The sequence below is a fragment of the Phallusia mammillata genome, chromosome 5 (genome assembly GCF_965637545.1).
Source record: "Phallusia mammillata chromosome 5, kaPhaMamm4.hap1.1, whole genome shotgun sequence".
In the NCBI taxonomy this organism is placed as follows: Eukaryota; Metazoa; Chordata; class Ascidiacea; order Phlebobranchia; family Ascidiidae; genus Phallusia; species Phallusia mammillata.
Window position 1 is genome coordinate 23,998,200 of NC_137256.1, and position 19,451 is coordinate 24,017,650.

General features: G+C 41.3%; 1 long non-coding RNA gene across 1 annotated transcript; it reads left to right on the plus strand.

Moving 5' to 3' along the window:
* Positions 1-3,703: 3,703 nt before the first annotated feature.
* LOC145230230 (uncharacterized) lies at positions 3,704-6,222 on the plus strand. Its single transcript, XR_013860608.1, has 3 exons — positions 3,704-4,331; positions 4,393-4,885; positions 5,393-6,222. It is a non-coding gene; the product is annotated as an uncharacterized LOC145230230 (long non-coding RNA).
* Positions 6,223-19,451: the final 13,229 nt, after the last annotated feature.

Consider the following 19,451-nt stretch of genomic DNA (forward strand, 5'->3'; position numbering starts at 1 on the left):
CGTTGCTGTGAGAAAAAAACAACATATAATAGGTAACAGTTATATTAAATGCAAACATAAAAAAAATTGATAGCAACATTTGTTTCATAAGATTTTTCGGTGTACACTTTCTGTTTATTAGCTTTTCAATATCCAACTACTGAAAATGTAATTTGCGTTTTAAAAACAAAAAAGTTAATATCAAACAAAGATAATTAACATAAAAAATGATTCTAAATTTTCCGCAAACCAACTTTTTTGAGCCACCTGCCATAAAAAGTGCGTATATATTTTAATTAATATTCAAAGAAATAAATGCCGTTTATTGAACCCATCGGAACCATCGTCGACTTAATTCGTCTTCAAGTTGATTGTTGGCGAACAATGGTGTGAGATTTTCCTGGGGTAATCCCCAAATTTTGCCGCGCAAATAAACTGAAGTTATTAACCACAACAATCGTTTTTTTAGGATTTTTAGAAAATACGACCAAATGTCGCATGATATTTATTTGCAAATAAAGGCACAAATAATACATTAAAAACAGTTGGTCATTTAGCTTTGTGAAAAAAATAAATTGCGAAATTGAATTCGAACGCAACCGTCTACAAAGCGCATCTGAACCAAAAACGATTGCGCAACGTTTTCTCACCAGGAGGTTTTTATTTCACGTTGGATGCTCGGCGTTATGTGGGGTAAGTTTTTTGAATTGTTTTTTTGCATACGTTAAGTTACATTAAACGTACGTTAAGCAAAATACATAAAACTATTTGTTAAGAGTAAAAATAAGAACTTGGTGCTTAATGTAATAATGCAGTGGTTCCCAAACTTTTTTCTTTTAAGGCGCATTTTAGCAAAAACAAAAATTATTTGGCGCACTTCGAACATTTGAATAATTTCTTTAAAACTGACAAAGGCACTAACTATGAGATCATAAAGCTTTTCTTGTTTATTCCTTGTTTAAAAGTATCATATTTAACCGTTTAAATAGATAGGGTCAGCTACTTGTAATGGCCACTAGTGGCTCCAGCTGATCCATTTTTGTTTGCGCCGTTGCTATTTGAATGTACATCTGTAACTGATTACTTACTGCGCGTAAACGAAATAAATAAATGAATGAATAGGGTCTATACAGGTCACTCTCATATTTAAATAGCCTAGTTGAACATCTCAGAGACTTGGAACATGTTGGCCTAGTGGTCCAAGCACCTGGTACTACTACTCTACTTGATTGATTTTAATTTCAATATTTTTGCGGCACACCTAATGACATCTCGCGGCGCATAGTTTGGGAACCACTGTAATAATGCTATTAGAAACTTGGAATACATCTAATCATGTGTATATTTGTTTGTAGAACCTTTGTATATCTACGACGTGTCCATCTTGCATTCATTCATCGTCAATCAACCAACATCTCAACTTCAAATATTTAATTGTATGTAAACATAGGAGTCTGTTGTGGGTCAACTGGGTTTGCGGAACTGATAGGCCTAACTTAGGTTAACTGGCGCTAGGATGAGTGACCTATTCTTTGCCGAGGAGGAACCGTGAAAGAAGTCTTCCTCGGTGGTCAAAGAATGGTCCAAGTCTGTAGGAGTGCTACTATTGTCAGCAAGTTGGCGCTAGGGGTTACAACTAGAGTAGCACTCGTTAACTAAGGTTAGGCTAGGTAACATAGGTTAGATGCATTTGGGATTCGCGCGCCATGTAGGAACTTAGCTTAGATCGATTTTTAGCTAGGTGTGGCGCGTTGCTAAATGGCTTTAGCTAAAATAAGATGCGCATAGAAACACGACTGGCATGGCCTCCACCGCATGCGCCGGCCGCGGTGCAGGCGGGACCGAGTACCGGACACTGTTACTCCCAATGAAGGCTTTGGCTCGAAAGCCTGAGGGGGCCGACTTAGCATTTTGCCAGAAAAGTCCCGTGAGCCACCTTGATAGGGCGCAAACTGTTGGTAAAATTTTCCAGCCCAGAGGTTGCGTAATACATTTGGGTCCTTGGGGGGGTCTCGCAGGGCAGAGAACAGTGATACCATATTGTTATACGCTGTAATCATCACTGGACTCTTTAAACAAAATGTGCTGCGCCTATATTAATTGTAAAATTAGGGCTATCGTGGATTTTTTTTGGTTTTGACCAGCTTTTGTAGAACTTGCTTGTATTTCTGGTACACTTTTCCTTCAGTCAAAAGGAAATTTGTACTAGATATTTAGCAAGGATATAGCTCACTTGTTTTCGATACATCAAATACATCAAGTAAGAAAAATGCACTTAAAAATGTCCCCTATTCCACTTGTGCTGGTCAAGCCCATTTTTTTCTTGTGGATTTATACTAACTTACTTATTAGTTCAGTTCCGTAACCTACTTGGCCAGGCCACCCAGTCATAACGGGGCGATGACTGTTTGGGTGGTTGTAAAACATGACAGACTCACTTTCTATTTTTATAGGCTAATTTGTGACGGTTTTATGCAAGACAGTTAGTGAAGGCAAGCATGTATTGTGTTTTTTTACGCCGGCCGTACAGGGACGGTGGTGGTTCAAACGTTTTTTCAGACTTTTTCTACTGATGATGCATGAACTCTTTGATTGAGACTGGGGATGAACCAAGAGCAACTGCCATCAATATTATTGTGACATTAGTTTTGCTTGCGTTTTCCCTCTTTCATCAACAAAAATGTGTGCAGAGTCTACTTTAACTATCCTTCATTTCTTTTTAAGTAGACCAGTTCTTGGGGGGTGTTGTGCCTTTTACATCAGCCGACAGATTCTTTAAACATCATTACAGTATTGTGTTTGTTTATGCGTCGCTCTAACCACCTGAACCACCATCGTCAAGTGCCCAGAAAGTAGTAAAAATTCAGAATTGAGACTTCAGTCTGTACACTCTCAACTATTATTTACTTCATTCCAGGTGTGTACTACTTGTGTTAAAATACTTTGGCTATCAAATGTCAAAACCTTTGTTTTATTTTTCAGGTCTTACTTTCGAGTGAATCTAATGTGTTGTATAAATTTGGTTCAATTCAATCTTTGTTATTGTGCATTTCTACATTGCTAAGGTAAAGTTTATGTGTCATCGATTAATGACTTTGTCATATTTAATGTTGCAGGTTTTAACAAATTTTTGTGTTTTTTAGGAATGTGTTGTTTACCTTTTAGTTAATAACTTTTTTGCCGGTTTTAGCATTATCTTATTAAACATTATTTCAGGTTTTAATCATTATTTTAAACAAACATTTTTGCAGGTTTTAACATTGTCTTATAAAACATCTTTTCAGGTTTTTATCATTATATTAAGTAAACACTTTTGCAGGTTTTAACGTTATCTTATTAAACATTTTTGCAGGTTTTAACGCTATCTTATTAAACATTTTTGCAGGTTTTAACGTTATCTTATTAAACATTTTTGCAGGTTTTAACGTTATCTTATTAAACATCTTTACAGGTTTTATCATTATTTTCAATAAACACTTTTGCAGGTTTTGACATTATCTTATACATATTTTCAGGTTTTAATTTTTATATTTTTAGTCATTACATTTTAGTCATAATATAATAGTTTTTGTTTTCTTGACAGATTTAATAATTTTTTTCTGTTTTGTATGTGTACAACGATCTGTTTTTGTTGTTCACAGGTTTAGGGTGTTAGTTTATGATTGTTAACAGTTAATTTTAACTTTTCTGATTTACAGTTTGCATGTTTTTGTTGTTTACAGGTTTTAGGTTGTTTGTTTATAAAGGTTAACAATTAATATTTTATTTTAACTTTCCTAAATTTACAGATAACATGTTTTTTGTTCACAGGTTTAGGGTGTTAGTTTATGATCATTAACAGTTTATTTTACTTTTGTTGATGTACAGATCACATGTTTTTTTGTCTACAGGTTTAGGGTGTTTGTTTATGATCGTTAACAGTTTATTTTAACTTCCCTGATTTACAGATAACATGTTTTTGTTGTTTACAGGTTTAGGGTGTTTGTTTATGATCGTTAACAGTTTATTTTAACTTCCCTGATTTACAGATAACATGTTTTTTGTTGTTTACAGGTTTAGGAATTTAGGATGTGTATATTATCAGATTATTCTTTTTTTGTCTTTCCAGGTTTATGGTTTATTTATTTTGTTTTAACAGGTGTAGGGAGTTGCCTGTGCTAGGTGATTTATAGTTTCTGTGTATGAGCAGACCTGGGGTTTTCGACTCCAATGTTAGCAGTTGACTATTTGTTCACAAGTTTTACAGCTATTTGCTGGCTTGGGCTTTTGTGTGTGTTTCAGGCATAGGACTCTTTCTGTTCTTGGTGTAGAATGCATTTGATAGGTTGCAACTCATGCCAATTGACCAACCCGTAAGTACTTGTATAAACATTGATAAAGTAAACTTGTTTACTTCTTGGGCTACATTTTCAGAACTCCCATCAATTCAATCTGACCTTCTGTCTACTCGAAGACCAGCCAATAATAAACTGTATCAGGTACTAAACTAAGCTATAATCATAAACTTGATGTGTTGTTGGTAGGATTTAAATTGAAATGCAGACGAGCGTCACAACCTACAGTCTAACTATTTCACTTTAATGCTAACATATGTATTGATTACTGAGCTTAGTTGGGAAGTTTCAATTTATCATCATTAACTACAAATGAAAAGATATGTATCAATTTTGGTCACAATCAGTTGTTAGTTTTGATTTCTTGTTTCCCAATAACTTGAAGATATGTGTTCAATTTAATAGTTTTTTTGTTATAGCTTACCTGAATGATATTGAGATATTTGTAATTTAATTTTACCTTTGTATTTCATACCACATGAACTCCTAAACGAGATGGATCTTTATGCAAGAAAAACAACAAGGAAGTACTCTAGTGGTTCCCTCAAAGATACAACACCAGGAAAAACAAGGTACAAAATTTAATTTGGTACTTTTGTCCATCACAAGAATGTATAGTTGTTGATTTAAATGAATGCGTTCAAATTCAGTTACTCGCGAAAGCTATGCTTTGTGCTTTATCAAGTGCTTCAATTTTTCTTGGTATTGATTGACAACAGTTTCATAAACCATAAACAATTACATGGTTAGTGCAATTAAACATTTTTTAAACATGAATGTTAAAATATAAAAGCATCGAGCCAATGCCCAGTTGTGGCATCGCACAGAATAGGTAAGGCATGGTTTTTTCCCTATTGCTCCCAACAAACTGGAGGGCCATTGTATGGCTACACTAGCCAATCCGGCCAACTGATGTGCATTGTCTGCAGCTAAATGTTAAAATAAGTTGTGATTTAAAGTGTTTGAATTAACTTTTCAAGAATTGCATTTTGAATAATTGTCTTTTAATTATAGTAGCTTTTTTGTTTAAATGGTTTATGCTTGGTGTATGTTTTAAACCCAATACCTCTGAATTTCAGACCACCTGACGTTCAACAAGAATAGACTTTGATGCAAAAACTTGACAAGCTGTTCGACAAACTCAACCTCCTGTTAACTCAGAGTAAACTGAACTCTGCAGCCTAAATTCACTTGCTACAACCTGTCTTTATTGACGTACAAGGCGGTTAAAACTTTTATCCACAACAACCTTCAGTGCTAATGTGGGATAGAAAAACGAAATAATAGTGATGATATCATTGATATCATTGATTTCTTCACTTATTCATGTGCCCAAGTGGAGACATATTTCAGATGAGGGGACATTTGTTTGTTCTGCCTGTTTTAGCTCTTTAATGCAGTAGCCAAATTATGGAATGACAACTGTTGAATAACATGAAAACATTTACAAACATATTTTTATTGTACTATTTGTATCATTATTGTTTAATTCATTTCATGTAATGGACACAAAAAGGTTACCAATTATATGCAGTTGTCTGTCCCTGCTACAGATTTTAACAAATCTGTTTTCAAACTACTTCGCCACCTATCCCTACGCTTGTATCCTATACTTATTTCTATATAGCCTAATACAGGTGTGGCTACTGCACTTATAACGATTGTAATATTTTCTGTTACATTGTCATGCCATTCTTTGCCCATAGTGCAAATGCTGTGAATGTACCAAACTGTTTTCAAATTTCATTATGTTACTTTATACTCTAATAATGGTGTTTTTTAAGTTTTTCTTGTGTGTGTTATTTAATTCTTATGATATGTCCATTTGTTTGTCACCTATCATACTGATGCTGTAACTTAGGGGTTTCAAATACTTGTTAGTTATTGAATTGGAGCTACATTGGTTATGTTTACAAGTTTAAGTTCAATTTTATTTGTGCACATCAGTTTTTTAGATGTGTAAATTTAAACTGTTTCACTTTGTACTTAAAAGTCAAAAGAGTGTTTTGTTATGCCGTTTTTTGTTCATTCATTAGAATACTGTAACAAAATATTTCTGTTTGCAAACAGTTTTATTAATTTCTGTTTGTGAACATGTTTATCTATTTTTGTTGCTTTTGCAGTGTACTGGGTTAGTTCTAGTGTTTTATTAGGTATTTGTACAACAAATTCATCATTATTTAATGCAATTTTTGTGTTTTTGAGGCGAACACTACCATAAAAAAGTTGTTTCTGTTTGCAAACAATATTATTAATTTCTTTTTGCCACTGTCGAATCTTCTGCAAAATTTAACCTTTGCACTATTTGGCTGCATAAACAGTACAAAGTTTAGCTTTAAACAACAGATTGAAAGAGGAAAGCTGAACTTTAACGCAAGAACATAAATAACCTTTACGGCAAAGAGTGCGCACAACGATGTTTATAGACGTATAGTTGTATAGCTTTGGAGATAGATGTCGATAAGGTCTGAAGTTTGAGGTCCCATAACTTTTGGTAGACAAATAAGTAGTTATTGAAATTTCGCATAAACATAGTTGTATACCTCCTTAATAAATGCTGTAAATTTCATAAAAATCTATGTTGTGTAACAGTGTTTTATTTTAGAAAGTTGTTGGTAGGTGGTTACGACGGGCAGCGGCTCGTGGCTTTGGAGATAGATGTCGATAAGGTGTGAAGTTTGAGGTCCCTATAACTTTTGTTAGACAATAATTATTAATGAAATTTTGCATAAACGTAGTTGTATACCTCATCAACAAATGCTGTAAATTTCATAAATATTGATGTTGCGTAACAACGTTTTATTTAGCATTCTGCACAGGTCATTTGTCTATACTTCTCTGACTTTACTTTTATTTCATAACCAATATTTTTTATTTTTTACAATTTTTCTGATATAGCTTTATAATTTGCTATCATATCTAGTACTTCTGCAAATTTCAGGTCTTTACATTTTGTTTTTCGAATTTTATGACCGCTTTTTTAAAATCGGCGCTTTGATCCAACTGCCTGCAACCATGCGGCTGGCGAAAGTGCGCCGGGGAACCTTTGGTGCAAAATGCGAGTGGTGCTCAGTAACTCGCTGCAAGCATATATCTGTGTGGCCCTTCCTAAACTAAAACAATATGTCAGATGTTTTGCTGCAGCATGTAATAATAATCATTATCCACTAATTGTGCCTTCTACTTTTTGCGCCCCATAAAGGTCTAATATTGCGCAGGAATTGGCTTGCTTGGCGATTGTTCATTGCAATCGTGTCGCTATGCGTTGTTTCACCAAGTAAAATAAACTTAACTCATTATTACACTGCATTAGTATCACAAAACCATGGGCAAAATTTCGGACAATTTTAATAAATATCTTAGGCGACACCAAACATGCGTTACATCTCGTATAACATGCGCTACATCTCAAGTTATTACATTTTAAAAACCAAAAAAGTTATTACCTAAACATGCCTTTCACCAGCTTTTATTTCTCTTCGATACGTAAAAATCACAATCAATTACTATATATCCCCCACAGTTAAGAAACTCACAATCTAAAAGGCGTAGGCTACCTTTCAAATGGCCGGCATGATCTAGAACAGCGGTTTTCAAACTTTTTTTAATTTTTTGTCAGTAAGGTCCCTTTTACAATTTTTTCGAACACTCGCGGTCTAAGCTAAATATATTTACATTTACAAACATGGACAACTAATTTTGTTGTGCGGATGATGCATCATTCGTCATCTTATTCAATGATTGTAGGAAATACCGAAACCTTTATATGTTTTATGTGTCTAATTAATATTGGTTTATATCGATAAATAATAGTAATAATAATAATATTAGTAATACATAGTCGCTAAAACCCCTTGTGCGTACTTTAGTTTCGTTACTTCTTCAGTGTTTGTTTTTTCTAATTGTGTTCTTCTCGGCGCGCACTTTTCTTTTCTGAAACAACAACATGGGAAGTGATTCAGTGTTTGACTTTTAAATTCTTACTTATTAAAAATCTATTAACTATGCGTTTTCGGCATGTTTAGGTTTCTTTTTTGGTGGTCGTTGTTTACTTACCTTTAATTATTCAACCGGCTGGAATCCACCTGTGTTGTCAAACCCGGTCGCGTTGCCGTTAGCGCCACTCGCTTCTCCAACGAGATTCCAACCTCTTAGGCATCTTTCTTTTTACCAGGTACAGCTGCTGCGTTTTTTACCGTTGTGCTCCGTCTGTTAGTATTATTTTAGCGTATTTTCAACCGCTAGATTTTCGCAGCTATGTCCTGTGATTTTCGTGCCATTGTACAGTCATAAGTTACTGTGCTTGTCGCTTTGAAGTGCAGGTGAACAAAATTAAATGCGATGCGATATCCATCAAATTTAAATACCTTTGAAAAATAAAACTGTCCAGTTACCAAACTTAAAGGTAATTTATTCCTTTCTAAAGCATTCCCACAACAACATACGGAAAGAATTTAGTTTAGTCTCGTAACATCATTTTGCGTGGGAATGTTTTAGTCGCGTGACGGACTTTTTTGCAAAGCCTATTATGGTGAGCCCACAAACACAAAGTGTCGCTAGCAGGTGGTCTTCGACGTCCAGCCGAAGCTTCCTCCAGCCGATGCTTCCAAGGCCGGACGTCAAGGAACTCTCTTTATCCAAATAAAAAATTCTACACCCGTATAGGAAACAAATCCTCAACCCGATTGGACCGAATTTACTGTAATACATACCTTCTAAGCAAATCAATTAAATTCGACCACCACCAAATTATATTCTCCGACCACTGTTACGCACCAGCTACGACTTTTAATTTTAATCTTAGTAAATAATGTAGCAAATCCCCCTGGAAATTAAACTTGGACCTATTAAGTGACCAAAATTTTATTGAGTTAATTAATAACCGACGACTTAAGCCGAATTTTTCCTTTGACCCTAAACGAATTAGAATTATCAATAAACGCTATGAATTTAAATTCATCACCCGGACAAGACGGCATACCAGTGGAATTTTATAAAAAAAATTGGCCTCTAATAAAATACAGATTTCATGAATTAACACAAAACATATACCTTCAAAAAGAACTCCCCAAATCATCCAAAAATGCGATCGTTAAACTCATTCCCAAAAAACAAGATAAAACCCTTATCAAAAATTGGCGACCAATATCTCTTCTGAATTCGTATTATAAAATAATAAGCAAAACCATCGCAAACCGCTTACAAAATGAACTTAACAATAAAATCGCAATAGAACAAAAATGCGGCCTCCCAAAATGATATATTCAGCAAATACATTACAATATTAAAGCAATCATAGAATACGCAAAACAAAAATAGTCCCCTCTAGCCCTTGTACTTATTTACATTGAAAAAGCCTTCGACACCCTAAATTATGAATTCATCTTCAAAGTCCTGGAAAAATTACGCATAAACCACTATACCCTGAATTGGATCAAAATTTTCTACAAATACATAACAAGCCAAACTAACGTAAACGGCAAACTTACAAAAGAAATTAAAATTCTGCGTGTCGTGAGGCAGGGCTGTGGCCTGTCTATGTTATTATATGTAGCCATAACTGAAGCATTAATCCAAACTACAAACAGTGGCGTTGCCAGGGAGGGGCCAAAGGGGTCATGGCCCCTCCCAAAGTTTCAAAGTTGTACATTGATAAACTTTAATTTTGTGTAGTTTCGTCCCTCATTATTGTGGTTTCGTCTCTTAACTACCAAAGGAATGTATAAATTACCAAAAATGACTTTTGTAACCAAACCGAAATCCATGCTTTTTTTTATTTATGCAGACATGGAAAAAATTATTTGACCCCTTCCAAAATTTTTAGCTGCCTACGCCACTGACTACAAACACCAATTCGAAAATAACCGGAATTAAAATTGGGCCTGTTGAAACAAAAATACAACAATACGCTGAGGACTCGACTTTTATAATATCCAACCAACCATCTTTGAACGAAATCTTTGACCAAATGAAACTTTACGAATTGGCGTCTGGGCAAAAAATTAACAATAACAAAACCGAAATCATCGCTTTTCCCATAATCTACGAACTGTCATTACGCAAATTTACCCAAATTTTATGAAAAACAATGTAAAAATTTTAGGAATAAACTGTTCAACCCACAATTGGCAAACCAACAAGAACTGGAAGAAATATATTAACCACAGTCGAAATATTGTAGCCAAATTTATAAATAGAAACTTATCCCTTTTCGGCAAAATATCTGTAATCAATACGCTGATAATTCCCTGAATTTTATTCTTAGAGCATTTCAACGGCAAAAAAAACATCTAAAAGACCTCAATTATATTTAATATCAATTCCTTTGGCATCCCAACAAAATCGAACAATTATCTAGGAAAATACTCATTGCGCAAATTAATAACGGAGGAATTAAAATGCCAGACCTTCAAACTAAAATTGATGCTACGCAACTTGAAAAATTACGCGATCTCATTGTCCCCGACAAAACTCCTGAAATCTGGCAGCAATGGGCCCTCTATAATTTAGGATTCAAACTTCGCCAAATTAAACCAACTATTTTCGATCACAACAAACCAACGGCCTGAATGGCAAAACATTTTCGAGTTATATAAAAATTTAATTGACCTAAATAATGAATTTAATTGGACTAAAGCAAAACTGAGACACTCTACTAAGAATTGATTAAGAAAAACAAATTATTACCAGCCCAACATCCAACCCCGACTTAAAATGGTAATACGCACTCCAAAAAGGAATAAAACGTTTTTTTAATAACTACGATCGGCAGTACACGTACTTAACCATACACAACGCTTTTAAATGGGCGATTTCTTTAAAGAAAAAAAATTTATACGCTTATAACTGGAGATCCCGTCTTCTCTATTGCAAATTTTGTAGGAAAAATACCTATAATATATTCCATCTCTTAACTGAATGCATAATCCCTCAAAGAATATTAAACGACATAAAATATATTCTTTCCAGTCAGTTCCAAATTTCATACGACCTCAATCCAAATTTAATTCCTTTGAATTTTTTTGATAAAAACATACCCTTAGTTGTTATAAAAATGATTGCAATTTGGCATACGGAAATTATTAAACAAAAAATTAAATTCCATGTTAAAAATGAGTATTTAGAATTTCCCGAACATTTAATTAAAATAACGACAGCTAAAGTTTTGGACAACATAACGGAACAACTGAAAATTTTACAAATACCCTTGATGAAACCAACTTCGAACTAATTTTTAATATAAACCCCAAAAACCTTACTATAAATACTTCGGTTATGGCAACATAACCTGTATAAAAAACATATTTTCTAATGTGTACGCATAGAAATCAAAAATCAACATTCTTTAAACGCAAAATTTGCGACTTGAAATCCCAATTTTTGTAGTTTCCTTTTCTCTTCTCTGTTTATTCCTTTCCTTAGGCGTGAATTATGCGCGCTCCCCTCCCTTACGTATACTGTTATGTTTTGCGTATGTTTTTCCCTTTTTTTGCGTTTCACTTATTTTATTGATAATTTTTGCTCCCTGGGAGTTAAGAGCAGTTTCCATAGGAAGGAGACGACATAGATTGCGATCGGATGGTCGTCACTTGTCGAGGCGGGTGGGGCCTCTACATAGAGAAAGAAAAAAAGGAAATCTCCGGGTTTGTTGGGCATCCTTGGTTGCGACTTGTCCTTCGGTGCTAAGTCGTCTTGACCGATGACGCCGCAAACGAAATGACCAATGCCCGCTAGACGGTCGTGTGGGGACGATGTCTAGTTGTGGCGACGGTTTTGCGTTGGGCGCACAAGAGCGCGTGCCTGCGCAATTGCGACATCTTGTCGTCGTCGTTACACTACCACTAAATGCCACGTCGCTGCATGTCTCGTTTCCATTTATTTTCTTACGGAATGAAACGTTTTATGTACGACCGATTGCAGTAGGTTCTGAAAAACCACAAACAGAAGTTGGGTAAAAGGATTAAATAGGGGCAGTTTTTCGTTTTCTGATAGCTTTAGGAGGTGAAGTCTTGCTGCTTCGGGCGGGCTCGACACGTCACTGCTGATCGGGTGCTTTGCACTTTGCTTAGCTATGACGTAGAGCTTTCGATGCGCAAGTACCATCGCCTCCTTATAAGCTAAGGACCAGCTCCGCTCCTCTTGGACGAGGGAGGGCGCAGTGCTGGGGCTATTTGCTCCAGCGTTGCTCCCCTCTCCTGTTCAAGAAGCCGCCGCCTTTGCGGGGGGCACCAGACCCATTCTTTGCCACACATCTATGTCGCTCACGTGACTGCCAACTGTTCGACCATGTCAAACATTGTGACCACGTGACTGCATTGCAATATACTCACACACACGAAACCCACAAACGCAAGTTGGGTGCATCCATTGAAATAGCCCAACTTTTAGGGCTCGAGTGAAGCTCGTTCTGGGTGTTTCGACACACGGAACGTCGGCTCGTCCCCAGCTCCGTCACAGGTGACGTCAGAGCTCGGGAATCGGCTTCACCGCCGGTTTCCCGAGCAACGGCGGCATTCTGTTTCGGCGGCAGCAACGGGGACAAGTCGAGTTGGCTTCTGCTTGCAGCGTCGGCCTCTCGGCTTGCTCGAGAGGATCGGTGCTGGGCCTTGTGCTCGGCACCGCTCCTCTCTTGTCGCAAGTCGAGGTGTTTGCGTTGCCTGTGCCCGGAAGGGCGTGGAGACCAGGATTACATACATGAGCAGCGCTTTACTGCCGGCTTTCTGCTGCTGCTGCGCTTCATCGACGACGATCTGATTTTTTTCGCAGCCAGCAGCGTCGATGATGAATGAAAGAGATAAGTGAAAAAGAGCTTAAGGCTCTTTTGACCCAACCGAGCCCGCCCAAAGCCAGCCAATGCGGGAGCAAAAGCATCCCGCAAGGCGGGGGCTTCTTAAACAAGAGAGGGGAGCAACGCTGGAGCAAATAGCCCCAGCACTGCGCCCTCCCTCGTCCAAGAGGAGCGGAGCTGGTCCTTAGCTTATAAGGAGGCGATGGTACTTGCGCAACGAAAGCTCTACGTCACCGCTAAACAAAGTGCAAAGCACCCGTTCAGCGGTGACGTGTCGAGCCCGCCCGAAGCAGCAAGACTTCACCTCCTAAAGCTAACAGAAAACGAAAAACTGCCCCTATTTAATCCTTTTACCCAACTTCTGTTTGTGGTTTTTCAGAACCTACTGCAATCGGTCGTACATAAAACGTTTCATTCCGTAAGCAAATAAAAGGGAAACGAGACATGCAGCGACGTGGCATTTGGTGGTAGTGTAACGACGACAAGATGTCGCAATTGCGCGGGCGCGCGCTCTTGCACGCCCAACGCAAAACCGTCGCCACAACTGGACATCGTCACCACACGACCGTCTAGCGGGCATTGGTCCTTTTGTTTGCGGCGTCATCGGTCAAGACGACTCAGCACCGAAGCACAAGTCGCGACCAAGGACGCCCAACAAACGGGAGAGTTCCTCGACGTGCGGCCTTGGTTTGAGTGCTAAACATCGGTGGAAGCATCTGCTGGACGTCGAAGACCACCTGCTAGCGCGACACTTTGTGTTTGTGGGCTCACCACAAACACTCAAAAAGGCGATTTGGCCTGGCAAAGGCATCGACTTTCAGCAACCTCGCGCTCACCTTTTCCCAGAAGAGGAGTGAGAGGAGCAAGACGAGCGACGTAACAGTTCGAATCGAGCGACTTTGTCCCGTCCAGCAGTCTTGTGATGCTCGAACTGCTGATCGATCGTGGGTTTCCACTTGGAAGCTTCCCACATCGAGACAAGCACCAGACCCATCCTTTGCCACACATCTATGTCGCTCACGTGACTGCCAACTATTCGACCATGTCGAACATTGTGACCACGTGACTGCATTGAAATATACTCACGCACACGAAACCCACAAACGGAAGTTGGGTGCATCCATTGAAATAGCCCAACTTTTAGGGCTCGAGTGAAGCTCGTTCTGGGTGTTTCGACACACGGAACGTCGGCTCGTCCCCAGCTCCGTCACAGGTGACGTCGGAGCTCGGGAATCGGCTTCACCGCCGGTTTCCCGAGCAACGGCGGCATTCCGTTTCGGCGGCAGCAACGGTGACAAGTCGAGTTGGCTTCTGTTTGCAGCGTCGGTCTCTCGGCTTGCTCGAGAGGATCGGTGCTGGGCCTTGTGCTCGGCACCGCTCCTCTCTTGTCGCAAGTCGAGGTGTTCGCGTTGCCTGTGCCCGGTAGGGCGTGGAGATAAGGATTACAAACATGAGCAGCGCTTTACTGCCGCCGGCTTGCTGCTGCCGCTGCTGCTGCGCTTCATCGACGACGATCTGATTTTTTTTCGCAGCCAGCAGCGTCGATGATGAATGAAAGAGATAAGTGAAAAAGAGAGCTCAAGGCTCTTTTGACCAAACCGAGCCCGCCCAAAGCCAGCCAATGCGGGAGCAAAAGCATCCCGCAAGGCAGCGGCTTCTTAAACAAGAGAGGGGAGCAACGCTGGAGCAAATAGCCCCAGCATTGCGCCCTCTCTCGTCCAAGAGGAGCGGAGCTGGTCCTTAGCTTATCAGGAGAGGCGACGGTACTTGCGCATCGAAAGCTCTACGTCACCACTATGCAAAGTGCAAAGCACCTGATCAGCAGTGACGTGTCGAGCCCGCCCGAAGCAGCAAGACTTCACCTCCTAAAGCTAACAGAAAACGAAAAACTGCCCCTATTTAATCCTTTTACCCAACTTCTGTTTGTGGTTTTTCAGAACCTACTGCAATCGGTCGTACATAAAACGTTTCATTCCGTAAGAAAATAAATGGAAACGAGACATGCAGCGACGTGGCATTTGGTGGTAGTGTAACAACGACAAGATGTCGCAATTGCGCGGGCGCGCGCTCTTGCACGCCCAACGCAAAACCGTCGCCACAACTGGACATCGTCCCCACACGACCGTCTAGCGGGCATTGGTCCTTTCGTTTGCGGCGTCATCGGTCAAGGCGACTCAGCACCGAAGCACAAGTCGCGACCAAGGACGCCCAACAAACGGGAGAGTTCCTCGACGTCCGGCCTTGTTTTGAGAGCTGAACGTCGGTGGAAGCATCTGCTGGACGTCGAAGACCACCTGCTAGCGCGACACTTTGTGTTTGTGGGCTCACCACAAACACTCAAAAAGGTGATTTGGCCTGGCAAAGGCATCGACTTTCAGCAACCTCGCGCTCACCTTTTCCCAGAAGAGGAGTGAGAGGAGCAAGACGAGCGACGTAACGGGTCGAATCGAGCGACTTTGTCCCGTCCAGCAGTCTTGTGATGCGCGAACTGCTGATCGATCGTGGGTTTCCACTTGGAAGCTTCCCACATCGAGACAAGCACCAGACCCATCCTTTGCCTCACATCTATGTCGCTCACGTGACTGCCAACTATTCAACCATGTCAAATATTGTGACCACGTGACTGCATTGCAATATACTCACACACACGAAACCCACAAACGGAAGTTGGGTGCATCCATTGAAATAGCCCAACTTTTAGGGCTCGAGTGAAGCTCGTTCTGGGTGTTTCGACACACGGAACGTCGGCTCGTCCCCTGCTCCGTCACAGGTGACGTCAGAGCTCGGGAATCGGCTTCACCGCCGGTTTCCCGAGCAACGGCGGCATTCTGTTATCGGCGGCAGCAACGGGGACAAGTCGAGTTGGCTTCTGCTTGCAGCGTCGGCCTCTCGGCTTGCTCGAGAGGATCGATGCTGGGCCTTGTGCTCGGCACCGCTCCTCTCTTGTCGCAAGTCGAGGTGTTTGCGTTGCCCGTGCCCGGAAGGGCGTGGAGATAAGGATTACATACATGAGCAGCGCTTTACTGCCGCCGGCTTGCTGCTGCCGCTGCTGCTGCGCTTCATCGACGACGATCTGATTTTTTTTCGCAGCCAGCAGCGTCGATGATGAATGAAAGAGATAAGTGAAAAAGAGCTCAAGGCTCTTTTGACCAAACCGAGCCCGCACAAAGCCAGCCAATGCGGGGGGGAGCAAAAGCATCCCGCAAGGCGGCGGCTTCTCAAACAAGAGAGAGGAGCAACGCTGGAGCAAATAGCCCCAGCATTGCGCCCTCCCTCGTCCAAGAGGAGCGGAGCTGGTCCTTAGCTTATCAGGAGAGGCGATGGTACTTGCGCAACGAAAGCTCTACGTCACCGCTAAGCAAAGTGCAACGCACCCGTTCAGCAGTGACGTGTCGAGCCCGCCCGAAGCAGCAAGACTTCACCTCCTAAAGCTAACAGAAAACGAAAAACTGCCCCTATTTAATCCTTTTACCCAACTTCTGTTTGTGGTTTTTCAGAACCTACTGCAATCGGTCGTACATAAAACGTTTCATTCCGTAAGAAAATAAATGGAAACGAGACAGGCAGCGACGTGGCATTTGGTGGTAGTGTAACGACGACAAGATGTCGCAATTGCGCGGGCGCGCGCTCTTGCACGCCCAACGCAAAACCGTCGCCACAACTGGACATCGTCCCCACACGACCGTCTAGCGGGCATTGGTCCTTTCGTTTGCGGCGTCATCGGTCAAGGCGACTCAGCACCGAAGCACAAGTCGCGACCAAGGACGCCCAACAAACGGGAGAGTTCCTCGACGTCCGGCCTTGGTTTGAGAGCTGAACGTCGGTGGAAGCATCTGCTGGACGTCGAAGACCACCTGCTAGCGCGACACTTTGTGTTTGTGGGCTCACCACAAACACTCAAAAAGGTGATTTGGCCTGGCAAAGGCATCGACTTTCAGCAACCTCGCGCTCACCTTTTCCCAGAAGAGGAGTGAGAGGAGCAAGACGAGCGACGTAACAGGTCGAATCGAGCGACTTTGTCCCGTCCAGCAGTCTTGTGATGCTCGAACTGCTTATCGATCGTGGGTTTCCACTTGGAAGCTTCCCACATCGAGACAAGCACCAGACCCATCCTTTGCCTCACATCTATGTCGCTCACGTGACTGCCAACTATTCAACCATGTCAAATATTGTGACCACGTGACTGCATTGCAATATACTCACACACACGAAACCCACAAACGGAAGTTTGGTGCATCCATTGAAATAGCCCAACTTTTAGGGCTCGAGTGAAGCTCGTTCTGGGTGTTTCGACACACGGAACGTCGGCTCGTCCCCAGCTCCGTCACAGGTGACGTCAGAGCTCGGGAATCGGCTTCACCGCCGGTTTCCCGAGCAACGGCGGCATTCTGTTTCGGCGGCAGCAACGGGGACAAGTCGAGTTGGCTTCTGCTTGCAGCGTCGGCCTCTCGGCTTGCTCGAGAGGATCGGTGCTGGGCCTTGTGCTCGGCACCGCTCCTCTCTTGTCGCAAGTCGAGGTGTTTGCGTTGCCTGTGCCCGGTAGGGCGTGGAGATAAGGATTACATACATGAGCAGCGCTTTACTGCCGCCGGCTTTCTGCTGCTGCTGCGCTTCATCGACGACGATCTGATTTTTTTTCGCAGCCAGCAGCGTCGATGATGAATGAAAGAGATAAGTGAAAAAGAGCTCAAGGCTCTTTTGACCAAACCGAGCCCGCACAAAGCCAGCCAATGCGGGGGGGAGCAAAAGCATCCCGCAAGGCGGCGGCTTCTCAAACAAGAGAGAGGAGCAACGCTGGAGCAAATAGCCCCAGCATTGCGCCCTCCCTCGTCCAAGAGGAGCGGAGCTGGTCCTTAGCTTATCAGGAGAGGCGATGGTACTTGCGCAACGAAAGCTCTACGTCACCGCTAAGCAAAGTGCAACGCACCCGTTCAGCAGTGACGTGTCGAGCCCGCCCGAAGCAGCAAGACTTCACATCCTAAAGCTAACAGAAAACGAAAAACTGCCCCTATTTAATCCTTTTACCCAACTTCTGTTTGTGGTTTTTCAGAACCTACTGCAATCGGTCGTACATAAAACGTTTCATTCCGTAAGAAAATAAATGGAAACGAAACATGCAGCGACGTGGCATTTGGTGGTAGTGTAACGACGACAAGATGTCGCAATTGCGCGGGCGCGCGCTCTTGCACGCCCAACGCAAAACCGTCGCCACAACTGGACATCGTCCCCACACGACCGTCTAGCGGGCATTGGTCCTTTCGTTTGCGGCGTCATCGGTAAAGACGACTTAGCACCGAAGCACGAGTCGCGACCAAGGATGCCCAACAAACGGGAGTTTCCTCGACGTCCGGCCTTGGTTTGAGTGCTGAACATCGGTGGAAGCATCGGCTGGACGTCGAAGACCACCTGCTAGCGCGGCACTTTGTGTTTGTGGGCTCACCACCGGACTCACCACAAACACTCAAAAATGCGATTTGGTCTGGCAAAGGCATCGACTTCCAGCGACCTCGCGCTCACCTTTCCCCAGAGGAGGAGTGGCAGGAGCAAGGCGAGCGACGTCACAATGAAACGCGGCATTTGCTCCATCTTAATTGGACTTATTTCAGCTCATTGGCTCATACTCTGCCACTCATTGTTAGGTAATAGCACCCAACGTTGTTTTCCCTATTTTGAGAGCATTAAAGGAGCCCAATGTCGTCATAATTCTGTCCTCTGTATATGTTAAAAAATCATTACTGTCGAGCTACTGTTTTAAAAATTTCTTTGTTTTGTATTTATATATTGATATAGTTAATATAATTCAATTTGTTTCGTTGATTGCTAGTTTCTGTTTAACTTAGATTTCTACATATCGCTTAAAAACGGTATTTGAATAAAGTATCGGCTTGCCTTTTTACTGTGTGAAGCCTAGCTTGTTGCTAGTATGTTCTATTTTCAAAGGTTTTGCCTCCTACCTCAACTTTAAATCACGTTCATTCAAAATCGTAAGAAGAAAGCAATGATCTGATACTTCAAATATAGGCTTACATCGCTGCATTTATTTAAGTGCAACTAGCAATTGATGCGGTCGACCACAAAAGTATTATAATGTATGTACAGCCACGATTTATGTAATTGGTTGCTTTGCGTTGATTGTGGCCATTTGGTTAAAAATTCTCAGATTTTAGATTGTGGAAGGGGGTCAATTATAGGTTCACAAGCAGACGCCCGCGACCCAGTGTAAGGCACATAACTTGGTGGACAGACGGCCATTTGTGAAATAAAAACCTGTGATGCCAATAAGCCCAGAACCACAACAGGATTCTACATTTGAAAACGCTTGCCTTTGATTCAGTTTTGTGATTACAATA